This window comes from Narcine bancroftii, chromosome 3, assembly GCF_036971445.1.
Source record: "Narcine bancroftii isolate sNarBan1 chromosome 3, sNarBan1.hap1, whole genome shotgun sequence".
Taxonomy (NCBI): domain Eukaryota; kingdom Metazoa; phylum Chordata; class Chondrichthyes; order Torpediniformes; family Narcinidae; genus Narcine; species Narcine bancroftii.
In genome coordinates this window covers 212199609-212214498 of record NC_091471.1, presented here as the reverse complement: position 1 = coordinate 212214498, position 14890 = coordinate 212199609, and the positions used below count along the sequence as shown (strand labels likewise).

At 41.0% G+C, this 14890-nt stretch overlaps 1 protein-coding gene and 1 long non-coding RNA gene across 7 annotated transcripts in view; one reads left to right on the top strand and one right to left on the bottom strand.

Moving 5' to 3' along the window:
- ablim2 (actin binding LIM protein family, member 2) overlaps window positions 1-14890 on the top strand; it is a 381413-nt gene that overhangs the window by 70486 nt on the left and 296037 nt on the right. The gene's annotated exons all lie outside the window — the stretch shown is intronic.
- The window catches only part of LOC138758099 (uncharacterized), a 78417-nt gene that overhangs the window by 51167 nt on the left and 12360 nt on the right, over window positions 1-14890 (bottom strand). Inside the window, exons 3-4 of one of the 6 annotated variants that reach the window (XR_011354144.1) lie at window positions 10852-10964; window positions 5405-5677 (exon numbers count right to left, since the gene is read on the bottom strand). The exons of 2 other annotated variants lie outside the window; for them this stretch is intronic. This is a non-coding gene — a long non-coding RNA (uncharacterized lncRNA). Of the gene's footprint in view, window positions 1-5404; window positions 5678-10851; window positions 10965-11068; window positions 11344-12944; window positions 13155-14890 lie in introns of those variants that run through there. 3 more of the 6 variants (XR_011354145.1, XR_011354146.1, XR_011354143.1) reach the window with 3 other exon arrangements.

Below are 14890 nucleotides of genomic sequence, written 5' to 3'. Positions count from 1 at the left end.
CAGTTTGAGCGTTTAATTAATTGAACTATACAACTTTATTATGAGTTGGGAGAAAACTCATAAGGTACTTGCTTGGCAATTGAAAGCTGAACAGGCATCTAGGACTATTAATGCCATTAAAAAGAATGCAATAACTACCCATAAGCCTCAGGAAATTAATGACCAGTTTTATTCATTTTATCAAAAATTATATACTTCAGAGGGGAAACGGGATAATGGTTCTATTGAATCTTATTTATCTAAATTGAGGTTACTGGTATTAGATGAGAAAGATATCCAGGAATTGGAATATCCATTTACAGATTTTGAAATTAAGGAAGCTATACAGAAAATGCCAAATGGAAAGTCCCCAGGGGATGATGGATTTCCTGTGGAATTTTATAATTTTTTAAAAATGATGATTTATCTAGTGTATTTGGAGATGTGTTAAAACAAGTTACTGAAGAACAGAAGTTGCCGGAATCTTGTTCAAGTGCTTTAATAACTGTTATTCCAAAAACAAAAGATTGAGATCCATTAAAAGTGTTCATATTGACCTATTTCTTTATTAAATATAGATTATAAAATTATAGCCAAGATACTATTCAATAGACTTGCTATGTACTTACCTAAGTTGATACATACTGATGAAACATGTTTTATTAAGAATAGAAATGCATCTGATAATATTCTTCGATTAATTACTTTGATCAATGCATACTGAAAGCCGCCTAACCATCCTGTGGTGGTTGCACTAGATGCAGAAAATGCTTTTGATTAGGGTTGTGTGTGATTTTTTATTTACGGTGTTAGAAAAGTTTAAATTTGTCCCTTTTTTTATTGTTTGGGTTAAAGCTTTATATACGAACATGATTGCTAGGGTAGTGACAAATGGTCAGATTTCTTTACCATTTAGGTTGACTCGTTCAACTCGACAGGGCTGCCCATTGTCACCTGCCTTATTTGCATTGGCTATTGAACCATTAGCTCAGACTATTAGGCAAAATGATGAAATTAGAGGGATGAAGGCTATGAATGAAGAATATAAGATTAATTTATTTGCAGATGATGTATTTATAGATTTGATGCAACCGGAATGGTCATTGAAACAGTTGCAAGAGTGTTTGTCGAAATTTGGAGAATTATCAGGATATAAAGTTATTTGGGAGAAAAGCAAAATTTTACCAGTTGGGATAGAAGATTATTCAGAATTTAAAATTATTACAAAATTAAAGTGGACAAATAAATTTAAATATTTAGGTGTGTTTGTAGATGTTAATTATCATTCATTATATCAGTTGAATTATGTGCCTATATTAAAATGGATTAAAGCAGATTTGATTAAGTGGAAAGATCTTCCATTAACTTTGGAAAGGTCAATTGTATGAAAATGAATATTTTTCCTCGAATTCAATATTTATTTCAGTCAATACCTTGTTTACTTTCAAAAAGTTTCTTTTAGGATTTAAATAAGGTAGTGCGGGAGTTTTTATGGAAAGGTAAATTAGCTCAAGTGGCATTGTATAAACTTACATGTAAATAAGCGTAAGGTGAACTTCAGTTACCACATTTTCAAAATTATTATGAAGTGGCCCAGTTGAAGTTTATTAGCAGGTTGATGGATTTAGATTATCTTTCTAGCTGGGCTAACGTGGAAATGGCGTGTATTTCTGAGGTTAAGGTAAATGAATTTATATTTCGTTGGAATTTGAATTTGCTACAGGAATATAATATGCCGGTATTGAAACATTTGTTAAAGATCTGGATTTAAAAAAAAATAGAGTTTTGGGATCAAAAGATAAATGATCAATTTTAACTCCATTGTACATTAATCAGCTTATTCCTTTTTCAATGTTTAATAATTATTTAAAGAGTTGGGATTTTAAGGGTATAAAGACAATACAGGATTGTTTTGAAAAGGGACAATTTCTTTTAATCAATTGAGAGAAAGATTTGATATATTTGTAAATTCTTTGTTTGTGTATGTAAAGGATAATTATGATAGAGAGATTAATTTACCCATTTTGTTGAGATTTGAGATTTTGATTTCCATTGTACCAAAGAAGGGTTATGTTTCGGTTATGTATAATTTGTAACAAGATAATATGGATAAACCGGACTAGGAAAAATCTAAACTTAAGTGGGAGAGTGATTTAGTGTTTATTTTTCCTGAAGACGATTGGGCGGATATGTGTCAGGACAATGTCATTAAATTGACAAATGTAAGATATGGAATGGTTAATTATAATTATTTACATCAATTATGTTTGACTCTGGAGAAACTGAAAAAATATGGGTTTAGTAATTCAGATTTATGTTTTAGATGTGATTCGTTTATTTGAACTTTTTGACATGCTGTTTGGTCTTGTGTTAAAGTTCAACCATTTTGACAAGGAATTAAAGTAGTTTTGGAAAAATTGTATAACCTTACATTACCATTAGATCCAACGATTTTTTTGTTGGTTAATTTGATTTCGTTGAGGGGATAAGGTTTGGATAAAATTCTAATTGCTTTTGTACGTTTGGTGTTATCAGTAGCTCTAAATGTGTTGTGAGTACTTGGAAAGATAATACAGAGATTAATATACTATGTTAGCATAATGAATTGAAAGCTTGTATTGTTATGGAAAAAATTACTTATAATTTACCTGATAATTATTCCCTTTTTGTTAGCAAATAGTCTCCGTATTTGAAATATATGCTTTTAGATTATATTTTGAATTGTTTTCAACATTTATAATTTTTAAAATTATATACATATCATTTACATTTTTTGGCTCCCCTTAAGGGGTGGGAGGGTGGGTTTGGGATTTATCTTGTAAAGTCAATTTTTAATTATTTGATTGTATGTTATGTTTTTTAAAATCTTTGAATAAAGTTTGAAAAAAAAAGAAACATAACAAAACAAAAATCTATCCCAACTTTTTGTTTTTTATATTTTGTAAATTTTGATACTCCTTTGTTTAATAATTAACTTTTATCATTTGGCAGCCATGCCTAGATTTTCCTAATATTATCATGACTGTTTATATTCATTTGTCTGATCAATTCATTCACTTATTGTGAAGTTTTTCTACAGCAAGAGGAAAAGAATGCTTTTAGGTTTGTGTTCTCTTGAACATTTTTTGATCGTTTAGCATTATTTTAACACTCTAGCCCTATTTGTTCTATTCTTTTGATTCCTCCATATTCCATTTTTCCTTTCCTGCTTTTTACTTCTATCCTTGTTTCACCTTTCTCTGCCTCTAAAATCCACCTTACAGCAGTACCAAACATTCCCCTGATGATAACAGCTCTGGTCCTGTACAGGTGCTAGTCCCTCCTCCTGAATTTGTTCCAATTACCCAGGAATTTTTTTTTTCCTTTACACATTTCTGCTTGCCATGTATTTGAATTATCCTGCTTATTCTGTTCGAGCTAGCATATGACACAGGTAGTACTGTCCATGAGGTCCTAGTTTTTAATTTGATTCCCAAATCCCTACATTTGGCTTGTAGGTTTGCTCGTCTACCTATATTGTTTGTACCACTATGCGTCATTAAAAATTCTCTGTTCACCCTCCACTTCAGAATGGTGTGCAGTCAGTCTGAGACATGCCTAGACTCTTGTATGTGGACATAGAAATACCTGTTTGACCTCTTAAGAATTGAATCCGCTAAGCTTTAGCCTTTCCACTCTTCCATTCCTCCTGAGTCACATGTAGTGCCATGGAGTTGGATGCTGCTGCTTCTCTGTTGAACTGTACCCCTATCAATATCCAAAGCAATGTTTCTGTTGGAGAGGGGGATGACAATGGGGTTTCCCGCACCACCTCTTGTACTCTGCCTGACAGTCATTTCTGCTCTTGCATATCTTGCCTATAGTGTACCCACCTGCATAAATGTGCTATTACTCAATGTCGTATCTTCATGGATAATTTTGCAAATTTTATTTATTAATCAAAATAAGTCATACAATAAAAATACAAGTAAATACATGATATTTTTAATCCCATCATCATGGATAATTAACAGTGCATTCATCCACCACTCTCGGTCCATTGTGCTTTCAGCCAATAGCCACAGCTGGATACATTTCCTGCACACATGGTACCAATGACAAGTGTCCTGAATTTTGCTTACATTACAGGAGGCAAAAGCTTCTGGCCCACACCCCTGCCATGCAATACTCTTTAATTATTTTAAAGTTTGTTAAACCCTATTATTTGCCCTTGGGTCTTATTTTATAATAATTAATTCCACACAATCAAACAACATTTTAAAATCTCTGGGCCTCTGTTCATGCTGGGAAAATAGTATACAAACACTGTCCCTGCTCCTTTACTGTTTAAAGTAGATGAATTGCAAAATCTTTTAACTATTGGCTTCAGTAAAGAAAACAGCTGGGTATTAATGTAAATAGACTCAGAGAGATTGTTCCTAAAGAGCTCTTTGGGCTTTGTAATTTTACTCTTTTAAGAAGAATTTTTCAAAACGTCCCTGCTCATCTTTCAAGTTCAAATTTATTGTCAGTGTACATGCATTACATCGCAAAGAACCCTGAGATTCTTTTTCCTGCAGGCCAGGCAAAATTTCTACTTTGGTAATTTCTAATTTGGTAACTACGAAAGAAAAAGATAGATATCCAAAAGGGAGAAATGTAAACAAACAAACTGCAAAACAGAAAAAATATTCAGTAATAAATAATATGCAAAGTATGAGTCTGTTTAGGAGTCTGGTGGAGGGGTACCAGCTGTTCCTCAACCTGGTGGTGCGAGTCTAGTGGCATCTCAGACTGCAGCCTTCCATGTAGATTTTCTCGATGGTGGGGAGAATTTTGCTTGTAATGTACTGATCTGTGACCACTGTCTTTTGCAGGGCTTTCTGCTCCTCCATTTGAGCACTGAATATTGTTTTTGTATTAGATTTCCCAGGAATCTATTTCAACACTATTTTACTTTGCTACTTAACACTTTGACTTTAAGTTAAAGTTCAAACTCTTGTTGAATTTTCTACTGTGTCAATCTCTTTCTGACTTTTTTTTCTATTCACTAATTGCTTTCAAATATTTGTATCTCCAAGGCCAGATTATTTTTTAGATTTACTTTATAAAAACATAACATCTCAATGATCTGTTAAAATTGCATACAAGTACTTTTAATAACAAGTTCATTAATTTTCTATTGTTGGTAATTATTTTAGGTGAATATACAGTGCCCTGAAATGTGGGGGCTATAATTTCCACATGGCCAAACCAAAATGTATGCAAATAACCTTGAATAAAATCTGGAATGTGCACTTTAATCATGTTAATTGTTTGATTACAAATTTAAAACTGTGGAGCACAGGGCAAATAAAGGAATAAGGTGTCTTTGATCCAAACATTATGGAGGGCACTGTAAAATAAGTGAGTTTTCTCAAAAAATGATATTATTGGAAAATCATACCTAATGGTTTAAGATTATGCTGAAATTGCTTCTTGAACACCATCATGACATGTAAATCTGCCTTCTCCTTGCATTAAATTAATTTCTTTGGCACTGCTCTGCATTTGTCTTCCCTATGTCTGTTACTGTGGATGCTGAGACTTCCTTTTGCTGCTTGTTTCTGACGCTTCTCATAATGCCAGTTGAGATTCCAGCAGGAGGGAGGTACGTAGGGATGAGAGCAGAATCAACTCCACTTGTATCGTGTCTTCCAAAATGGGCACATTTAACTGACTAGTGGAATTCAAGAAATACAGCATTCAAATACCTAATGATACCTGTTAAGCACACCAGAAATGGATGGGACTTGTTTGAGTTTATTTATCATCCTATTGTTCAAGTACAACCCAATGAAACAGTGTTCTCTGGTCCTCAGTGCAACACATTGCGGACACGCAAAAAGACATGTATTCAAACTATACAGATACACAGTACTTGATATATTATTAACATAAATAAATAAATACTATTGGTAAATAAAAATTGAGTTATGGAGGGTTTGCATGAGCCATTCAGCCGTCTCACTGCAAGTGGGAAGAAGCTATTTCTTAGCCTGATGGTCCTAGCTCTGGTACTTTTGTTTCTCTTTCCTGACGGGAGTAACCTATAAATTATTGCGTGCGGTGTGGTAGTGGTCCTCACGGATTTTGTGAGCCCTCTTTGGACAAGAATCCCGTTCAGAGGGTGGGAGACCAAGATCCCAGTGATTTCCCCTCTGCTGCTCTTCTGGTCCTGTGGAATGATCGCCAATCTGATGCTATATAGCAACTGCATCGCACTGTGATGTAGCCGGGACTGGGCCGCTCTCGATAGAGTTCCTGTAGAAAGTTGACATGATGGAAGCCAGAAGCTTTGCCCACTTCTGTCTTCTCAGTAAGTGAAGTCGTTGTTGCATCTTCTTGACAAGGGAGGAAATGCATTGCATCCAGAATAAGTCTCTTAAGTGGACTCTGAGGAACTTGGTCCTTTCTTCTCTCTCCACTTCAGAGTTATCGTCCCTGGACCTTCAAAGTCTACAATAATTTCCTTTGTCTTGTCCACGTTGAGATTCAGGTTGTTATTCTCACACCATTTTATGAGATTTTCCACCTCATCTCTGGTGTGACTCATCACTGTTGCTGATGAGGCCAACGACTATTGTGTCATCTGCAAACTTGATGACTCTGTTGGAACTGGATCTGGCATTGCTGATGTAGGTCAGTAGTGTGAACAGGAGCAGGCTGAGCTCACATGATGATACTCAACATTCTGCTGCCAGCCCTGACAGACTGTGGCTCTTTCCGTTAGGAAGTCCAGGATCCAATTATAGAGAGGGTTGTGAGCCCCAGCAAGGACAGCTTCTGGGATATGATCGTATTAAATGCTGAGCTGAAGTGAATGAATAGCAGCTTTGTACATGAGATGTTGTTTTCCAGGTGGGAAAGGACTGAGTAAAGGGACAAATAGATGTGAATATTTAGTGGCAAGATAAAATCTTAATTCCTGTCAAATCGTGGATGAGGAGGGTAATGTGAATGACCTCTTTTTTTGTTTCGATAAGGACCACGTCTGGTATTTGAATTTTATGAGAAACCATGTGCATTGCCTTGAGCTTAACAAAGGCAGCTAACACTATACCATTTCATTTTCTGTAGCCAAAAGGAGACTCAAACAAGGGATGAACTGGTTTATCTGTGTCCATTAAATTCATTTTTGGAATAATAATTTAATTGCTTTTCTTTTCTAATTTTTAAATTTATCTCATCATTCTATATTTATTCTTGCACTTGTGTGTGATTTGGCTTTTTTAAAAATTCTCTATCTTCTGGAAATTTGATTGCATCCATTATTGGAGTGCTGAAGCAATACTGCATTTTGCACTAATCTTATTGGTCAACAAATTACATTTTTCCAAAATCTCGTGTGAAATAGCCAGAAGTTGCTTTACATACTTAAGCAATAAAAAAGGAATTTTATGATGCCAGACAGGATTTTGTTCAGCTTCATTAGCCAATCAGGGAAGAGTGTTAATTTTTTTAAAAACACACTTCACATGGTAGCCGCAGAAGAAGCTGGAGGGATAAGGGTAACAACTTCACTCAAGACTTGCAAGTTCTGGCCAGTGAAACAAATGGCTGCAGAGTGTTGGTTAGCGCAAGACAGATGAAGAACAGAAGACTAGACGAAAAGTCAGGCAGAAGGTAGCCACAGAGTCTCCAACTGGTGTTTGAATTCCATCTACAGCAATGGAACAATGTGGCAAGATAATTCACATTCTTTGAATGCAATTTTGGATGATTTTCCCCTGCCTGCAGATCCTTGCAGTGAATTTGATGCAGAAATCTGAGTTCCTGAAGCAAAGTATCACGTTTCAGTTAATATAGAGAAGTTGTTGCAACTTTTTGTAATTGGTGCAGATGGATCAGAGAGGGAAGTCAATCAGTGGGTTTGCATTGGAGACTGATTTTACCAGATGTATGGGCGAAGTTTCTCTAATCTTGAAGACTCTCTCTCGGGTGAAGTTTCTCTAATCTTGAAGACTCTCTCTCGGGTGAAGTTTCTCTAATCTTGAAGACTCTCTCTCGGGTGAAGTTTCTCTAATCTTGAAGACTCTCTCTCGGGCGAAGTTTCTCTAATCTTGAAGACTCTCTCTCGGGCGAAGTTTCTCTAATCTTGAAGACTCTCTCGAGTGAAGTTTCTCTAATCTTGAAGACTCTCTCTCGGGTGAAATTTCTCTAATCTTGAAGACTCTCTCTCGGGTGAAGTTTCTCTAATCTTGAAGACTCTCTCTCGGGTGAAGTTTCTCTAATCTTGAAGACTCTCTCTCGGGTGAAATTTCTCTAATCTTGAAGACTCTCTCTCGGGTGAAGTTTCTCTAATCTTGAAGACTCTCTCTCGGGTGAAGTTTCTCTAATCTTGAAGACTCTCTCTCGGGTGAAGTTTCTCTAATCTTGAAGACTCTCTCTCGGATGAAGTTTCTCTAATCTTGAAGACTCTCTCTCGGGCGAAGTTTCTCTAATCTTGAAGACTCTCTCTCGGGCGAAGTTTCTCTAATCTTGAAGACTCTCTCTCGGGCGAAGTTTCTCTAATCTTGAAGACTCTCTCGGGCGAAGTTTCTCTAATCTTGAAGACTCTCTCTCGGGCGAAGTTTCTCTAATCTTGAAGACTCTCGGACGAAGTTTCTCTAATCTTGAAGACTCACTCTCGGGCGAAGTTTCTCTAATCTTGAAGACTCTCGGGCGAAGTTTCTCTAATCTTGAAGACTCTCTCTCGGGCGAAGTTTCTCTAATCTTGAAGACTCTCTCTCGGGCGAAGTTTCTCTAATCTTGAAGACTCTCTCTCGGGCGAAGTTTCTCTAATCTTGAAGACTCTCTCTCGGGTGAAGTTTCTCTAATCTTGAAGACTCTCTCTCGGGTGAAGTTTCACTATTCTTGAAGACTCTCTCTCGGGTGAAGTTTCTCTAATCTTGAAGACTCTCTCTCGGGTGAAGTTTCTCTAATCTTGAAGACTCTCTCTCGGGTGAAGTTTCTCTAATCTTGAAGACTCTCTCTCTCTGTCTCTCTCTCTAGTTTTGTAATGTTATAAGATGGTTATAATATTAATGTTTGTTCTATGATGCTGCCACAAATCAATGAATTTCATGGCTTGTTCATGACATTAAATTATGATTCTGAATGGAGGAGCATCTGGCAGTGTCAGTACAACATTGGTAACTGTGAGGTCCTCCACTTCGAAAAATAATAGCTCAGACTACTTTTTAATGGAGGTTTTGATACAGGCGTTCAGGGTACTGGTGAGGCTACACCTGGAATACTGCATGCAAGTCTTGTTTCCTTGTTTGAGGAAAAAATATCTTGGCTTGGTAGGCTTAGAAGGTTATTTATGAGGAGAGACTATGCTTACTGAACTTTAGAATGACGATCTTGTAGAAATACAAAATTATGAATGGAATAGATAAGGTAGAAGCAGGGAAGTTGTTTCCACAGGTAAATGAGACAAGAACTAGGTGACATACCCTCCAGGTTTGAGAGAGTCTATTTCAGACAGAGCTATAAATATGTGGAATTCTCTGAACAATGAAGTAGAGGCTACCTCATGAAATGTATATAAGAAAAAAAATACTGTAGGTTTTTTTCATAGTGAGGGATTAAGAGTTACAGGGAGCAGGCAGTTTCATGGAGCTGATCTGAAACTGCTTTATGATAATCATAAAGCAGAGCTTCAAACTCCAACTTGAATCAGCTTGCATGGAAATGTGTTATGTGCAACCAGTGATATTATTCATTAGTGACTGACAACCAAAAAATATTGATACACTGACATGGATCATGCATAGAAGTACCTGATCCAATTTGATGTTAAATCAGTCTCACATGGGAATACTTTCTACCTTTGTTGAAACTAAAAATGGTTGCTAATCAGTTTCTAGCCTTGGATTCAAGCTGCTTAAGGGCATCTCTTGTTCGTTTTTCTTGATCTCTGTCGAGACTCTTGCAATTTTGAATTTCTATTTGTCACATTGCACTGAAAAGTTATAATAATCTATGGGCAACTACATTCAGTGAATGCTGACATTTTGCTACTAATTTCATTATTTCAGCATGAGAAACTGAGGTGTGAAAGATGGGGCTCTGTTACCAGCACAAGTGGCAGATGATGTTGTGACGCAGATGATGTTATCAAGGGAGTAAAATGCAAATGATACAGAGACCAAATTTAAGCCGCTTTCAGGTGGAATCGCCTGGAGAATGTGGTTCCGGAGCAGGCTCTGGGTGTCTGCGAAGGAACTTTCAGGTGGCAGCGCTGAAGGAGGTGTTTTGCCACCTGAAAGGTCTGAAGCGGGGAGGGGGGTCGCAGAGCAAATGCCGACTCCTGAGTCTGGGCAGGGGCAGTTCACCTACCAGGTGCCTGATAGCTCGCTTCCCCGCTGCCTGACAGTCCCCCTGGCATGGGACTATTGGGCTGGAGCGACCGGCGCGGGACGTCAGGGGCCTGATGTCCTGTGCCAGTTGCTCCAGTCCTGTAATCCCATGCCAGGGGACTGTCAGGCAGTGGGGAGGGTAGGTGTTGGCAGCGGAGAGTCCTGTCCCACACTGTCCCCTCTGCACGGTGACTTCTGTCCCACATTGTCCCCTCTGCACGGTGACTCCTGCCCCACACTGTCCCCGGTCCGCACGGTGACTCCTGCCCCACACTGTCCCCGGTCCGCACGGTGACTCCTGCCCCACACTGTCCCCTGTCCGCATGGTGACTCCTGCCCCACACTGTCCCCAGTCTGCATGGTGACTCCTGTCCCACACAGTCCCCAGTCAGCAGCGGGGAGGGTAGGTGTCGGCAGCGTGAAGGGTAGGTTTCGGCAGCGGGGAGGGTGGCTGTTAGCGGGTTTCACATGCCTAGGGGGAGCGCTCCAAGCCAGAGAATATACCTACCTGAAGACGTTTAGGTAAGTCCTCCTGTGGGCTGGGTTCTCCACTTTCAGGTGGCCACCCGACAGCTGCATTCGGGTATTTTAGGCGGCTTTACATTTGGATATTCTGGCCACCTGAAAGCACCAATAGATTCTTGTCATCGAAAGGGGATAGCTGCATGCAAGATTGAAGGTGGGCAACAGCAAGAAATGCCCTGCTTAAAATTTGGAGTGGAACTGGAATGGAGCACTGAGGAGCAACCTCCCAGATTTCAGTTGCTCGTTTGCATCTCTGTAGTGTGAATAAAAGCCCTCACGACTGGAGGGAGAACATATGCTTTTATTAGCTTATAATTGAGGGTAGAGTCTTACAGTAGATTTCAGAAGGGTTCTGGGTTTAGGCGCGAAACCAGGGTTACATATGGGCAGATGGGGGCAGAGCCAGCCATCTGCATAACGCACCTCCAGTGAATCCCAGTTCACTGCATTCACCCCTTCCTGCAGAGTTTAGGGTCTATGATGAAGACAGAGAACATGGATTCAGAAAAATATAAAAAATATAGTTATTTACAAATTTACAGATTTAAGAAGACCGGGGGTCTGGAGATACTGGTGGAGCGCCTTAGCACTGGTGGGGTGGGGATGGCCTTGGGCTCCTTGGGTCTCCTGGACCCCTTTTGAGGGATAAGCGGCGGGCTGGGTCTACGGTGGAGGGGGATGCACTTTCCTCCTGAACCAGATTCTCTGAGGCTCTGACTGGGGTTGGCGAGAATTACCTCCGTGGCTCGTAGGGCACTTGAGGCAACAAATCCTATGTTCTGGTGGGTGCCAGGTCCCTAATAGAGACTGTGTTCTCCCTGCCTTCCGGGTACTCCACATAGGCATACATGGGATTGGCTTGGAGCAGTCTCACCAGGGGGTTGGTCTTGCCTCTCCTAATATGCTTCCTGAGAAGGACTGGTTTTGGAGTGTAGTTCCCAATTTCGACCTTCATTCGAAATTAATTAGGAGCTCGTGAGGAGTAATGTTGGTCATAGTACGTAGTAGCGACCTGATAGAATGGAGCACCATAGGAAGGACTTCCTGCCAGCGTGAGTCTGGAAGGTCTCTTGAAGTCAGTTTAATAGCCTTCCAGACCATGGCACTTTCCTTTTCAACCTGCCCATTCCCACAGGGGTTGCAGCTAGTAGTCCTGCTGGATGCGATGCCCTTCGCTAGCAGGTACTGATGTAGCTCATCACTCATAAAGGATGAACCCTGGTCGCTATGAATGTAGCCGGGATACCTGAACAGGGCGAAAACTGAATCTAGGGCCTTTGTGACTGAGGAAGTGGATGTGTCTGAACATGATTGGTGAACGGGAAATGGGAGTACTCATCATTGATGGAGAGGAAGGAAGTGTTCCCGTTTGCGGAGGGGAGAGGTCCCTTAAAATTGACACTGAGCCGTTTGAAGTGCTTGGATGACTTGATCAGGTGCACCTTTGCAGGGTAGTAGAAGTGCAGCTTCCACTCTGCGCAGACCTGGTAATTTCACTGACATCTTCCATGGAGTAGGGCAGATTGCACGCCTTGACAAAATAAGCCATGCGGATGACCCCTAGATGGCAGAGCTAATTATGCATACACCGCAGTTGGCTGGTGTGTGCAGAGGCACCAGGAGTGTCATTAAGGGCCCTTGGCAATGTCATAATTGTAGGCGGAGAGCTTGATCCTCCACCTAGCAATTTTGTCATTTTTGATTTTGCCCTTCTTGACATTATTAAACATGAATGTGACAGAGCGCCAGTCAGTGAGGAGCGTAAATTCCCTACTAGCCAGGCAGTGTCTCCAGTGCCTCACGGCTTCTCCAATGGCTTGAGCTTCCTTTTCCACAGATGGGTTCCAGCACTCGTGGCCTTGCAATGTTTGAGAAAAAATGCAACCGGCCTGCCCACCTGGTTGAGGGTAACAGCCAGGGCTACGTCCGAAGCATCGCTTTCTACTTGGAAAGATGCATTCTCATCCACCGCGTGCATGGCAGCTTTCACAATATGATTTCAGAGGTAGTTAAAAGCCATTTGAACTTCAGCTGAGAGGTGGAAAATAGTGGCTTTTAAGAGAGGGTGAACCTTACCTGTGTATTGAGGGATCCACGGCGTAATGTGAGAAAAACCCCAGGCATCTCCTCAAAGCCTCCGTGTTCCTGGAAATGGGGAGCTCTAACAGGACCCTATCAGGGTCGGGGCCAATGATGCCATTCTCCACCATGTAGCCAAGGAGAGCCAGACGTTTAGTCCTGAACATGCACTTGTCAGAGTTATAAGTGAGGTTCAGGGATTTGGCCCTGTGAAAAAAGCTCTGGAGGTTAGCGTCATGGTCTTCCAAGGTTTGGTCATGTATGATTATATTATCGAGGTAGGGGAAGATAGCCTTCAACCCATACTCATCCACCATTCTCTCCACCTGACTCTGGAAGATAGAAACTCTGTTAGTAATACCGGAATTGATAGAGATGACCGTTAGCCTCAAATGCCATATATGGATGGTCCTTGGAATGGATTGGCAGCTGGTGATAAGCAGCTTTCAGGTCAGTGGTCGAATAGACATGTTACTGCACAATATCGTCCACCAAGTCTGAAAATCAAGGGAGTGTATACTGGTTAGTAGTTTGGCTATAGTCAATTACTAGCCTGGACTTGTTTTCCCCTTTTACCACTACCACTTGTGCTCTCCACGGGTTGGTGCTAGGTTCAGTGATACCTTTGTTGAGCAGATGTTGTGTCTCAGAATTTATGAAATCTCTTTCTGCTGTGCTGTACCTCCTGCTCTTGGTGGCAATGGGTTTGCAGTCTGAGGACAGATTTGGGAAGAGAGGAGGGTGGGGTTGATATTCAGTGTGGAGAGGCTGCATGTGGGTCCTGATTTTAGGGGCCCTCCGTTCTGAACTGTTACAGGGGGGACGGGACCAGAATACTGCAAGGTTAAGGTAGCACAGGAAGTCCAGACCCAACAACACCAGAGCACACAATTAATCAAGTATATACAGGCGTATCTTACAAAATTCCCTCCCCCCCACCCCCCGACAAATGTACTTTACAATGTTGTTAAATATGCGTAGTGCGTGAATGAGACACAAGGGATATGCAATAATTGGAAGGATACATCTTTAGGTTATATCGTTGCACAGTCTGTGAGTCTATGAAGCTTTCAGTAGAGCCAGTGTCGATCAGGCATTTAGTGGAATGTCTGTTTACCTTCACATTCACCATGGAGCTGCTAAGCTGATGAGGTCTGTCCTAATCTAGAACCATCGAGCTAGGACCCTGGAGACTCTATACTCCTCACTCGAGTGGCCCCCACCGTCCTGAGTTGCCCTTGGGTAAGACGGTGTCAACCTCGTGGCACTGAAAGATGGTTACCCTCCTTTCTTCTCTGACGATGATTGTGCCGAGTTTGAATTTGAGTCATGGCAAGATGGTCGCTGAGCCTTTCTGCGCCATATTCTCACTGCCATTGCCACCCTCCATCGGCATGTAGCGCAGAAAGTGGGTTTTGGTGAATTTAGGGCAGACGGCTTGGTGCTGGAATCTGATCCTGGAGTGGTACAGGCCGTGGTCTTCCCCAGGCTTCCCCTCATGCGACAAACACTTGCCCAGTGTTCTTTCTTGCTACAGCAGGAACACACTGAGTTTTTAGCTGGACAACGAGTTCAGGAATGCTGGCTCTTGCTGCAGAAAAAACACTCCTAGCGCGGGAGCGCTCCCTGGTACGGGAAGCGGCAGCCGTTAGGGCTGGGGTAGTGGGAGCAGCCGGACCTTGGAAGATATCACCTGGGTGAGCAAGCTTGCTGGTTTCGAGGTCATGTCTCGAGCTTGGCCAGTTCCAACAATTTGGCCAGATCAACGTGGCTAGCCAGGTCCTTCTTACCTGACTCGAGTAATCGCTGCCTCATGTAGCACGAGTGGACCACCATAACTAGAGTGTCTCAGATCTGTTCTTCACGAACATGGCCCGTAGCTGCTTTGTACCTGCACTTCTTGGCAAGCGTCCACAGATCCAGCAGGTCATCATCAATGGTCT